Genomic DNA, 2,345 nt, shown 5'->3' on the forward strand with positions numbered 1-2,345 from the left:
AGTCCTGGGGAACTGACATTTCATGGGGATTTGAGACAAGTTTTGTGGTCTACTATGGTCTACTCTAGGGGTTCGCCATCAGCCTTATCCCTTCACTGTCTACATTCACTTCCTCACAGACTGCATCCTGTCTCATAGACTTAACAGTAATTCCAACACAATGAACTTATCTCTCCACAGTATGACTGTGACCAATTGTAGTTCCATTCCTCTCTACCTTTATGCTCTATAATAGTCAGAACACATAGAATCAACTGGAGAAATGCTCTACAGTGAATGCCCTATTTCCACATTCGGATCATCTCTTCCTTCTGAAAAAACAGTTCACCTCCTTGCACAGGACCCAGCAGAAAATTTAACAAAACATGAAGCAAAGATTGAAAGTAGGATGAAATGTTAACAACTGGGAAATACTCCAGGACTGGCTGTTTTTCCTTTTGACCCTCACCAGCCATGGGGGGTCCAGTGGCATGCACAAAGTGGCAACCCAACCCAAGGCCCTGAGCTTGTCATACTTTCTTACAGAACTCCAGGTGGTCGGGGGCTGACAAGACCATTTGCTAAAAAGAAAATATTATTTTGAGGAATTGCAAATTTTTACATGTCTCACCTACTTACCAATAACTCTACAGGTGCACTGTCATGCATTCTGTCCCTTCATGGAGACAGGCAAGGGTATTGTAAAGGTAAACAGAGACCAGCTGAGAGACAGGAAACAAGAGAATCTAGATATCATCACAATTCTCAAACTTTCAGACCCAAAGCTATATAGCAATTATGAGTGACTTTCCCCTCAATAAACACACACCGAGACACCCACACAAACACACATTAATGTTACAAGATGACAAAGAGCCCAGTCTTTGAAGAATCAGAATAGCATGCCCTTGTGTTTGCTAACCATGAACAAGAGGTTAAGATTCACATTTTCTAGTTAAGTTCATTGATGTGCAGGGGATTGAGCTGTTACACTACTCATGCATCCCAGGAAACAGAAACATACATACCAAACCTGTGGACCCTCCACTCCAAAATTTTCTCACATTTGCAGCACTTGGAAGGTATGCAAGTGTGACCACCTGAACTCTGACCACTGACATCGTCAGGGCTGCAGGACTGGTCTCTGTGAAATAGCATCAACCTTTAGCTCCCACATGTAGTGAGGTCACAAAAGGCAGCTACACTGCACTTCTGATGCTACAATTTTACTGAACAGATGAGCAGCTGTAGAACAGATAGGCTACTGGATGAAGTGAGCAGTCAAGGTCACTCCTAATGAATCCTGGTATGATAGTGTCACAGCAATCTTTGATCCAGTGCCACATTCAAAAGTCCCCTCTACTTCAATGCAGCCAGTTACATATTTTCAAACCATCAAAAAACTTAACTTCCATTCCTACAACATAGTCATGATAAAATGTTGCATTTATTGAGCAACTGCAATATTTGGAGGGATTTGCAAAAATATTTCAGCACACTAGCTCATTATTCCTCACGCCTCTCCTAAGCAGATATCGCATCAAATGAGTTATAGTGAGGAGAGTCACAATCTATTAATCACTGGCTCAATGCTAATCAAACGGTACGTTGTGGAGCCAGGGTCAGAATGAAGGTCAGTATGCTGCAAACAAAATTTCTGACAACTACATTTCTGGGCATATGTCTAGTTTTCTTGTTATTCTGGCTGTTAATCCTCAATTACATTGATGATCCAGAGCCTGCAGGGTAGTGGGGACAGGAGACAAAGGAAACATCCTATTCAATTCAGACAACCTGGATCTCCTCCTGGCAAAGCCCAGTGACTCAGGCAAGACTACCTGCCTTCAGGCCCTTTGTAATAATGGCGCGCCAGAGGCAGTGTCTGACCTTCTCTAACTTCACAATGGGGAATGAGAATTAAAAACAACAGCCCAAGGCTGATTCCTATGAGGCGGAGGTCAAACATTCCCCTTTCTCTGCCATTTTTTCCAATTCTGATACCAACCATCCCTCCCAGGGTACTCTCTATTTCGGAGTTCAGTAACGCATTGCGAAGGCCACATGGAACTCACAGACAATACTCATGATTACGGGGTTTATTAGGGAAGTAACTGGTTACAATTCACACTCAGGAAGGCTCAGGATACAGTTCTCCCGACATGACCGTCTCTTCTCAGCTGTGCCTGCCGGCCACCTCTCTCTGGCCCCTTGTCCTCTGCCTTGCTCAGGCAAGTGTTACAAACCTCTTTTAGCTCTTCCAGTAAGTGCCCTGAGGCACCCCATTCCGCCAGGAAGCCTTGGCCTGAAGGCGCTCAGCTCTAGCTCTCCGGGTCAGCAAATCCAGCTCCACCAAGAGCCCAGAGGCA

The sequence above is a fragment of the Trichechus manatus genome, unplaced genomic scaffold, assembly GCF_000243295.1.
Source record: "Trichechus manatus latirostris isolate Lorelei unplaced genomic scaffold, TriManLat1.0 scaffold01025, whole genome shotgun sequence".
Classification (NCBI taxonomy): domain Eukaryota; kingdom Metazoa; phylum Chordata; class Mammalia; order Sirenia; family Trichechidae; genus Trichechus; species Trichechus manatus.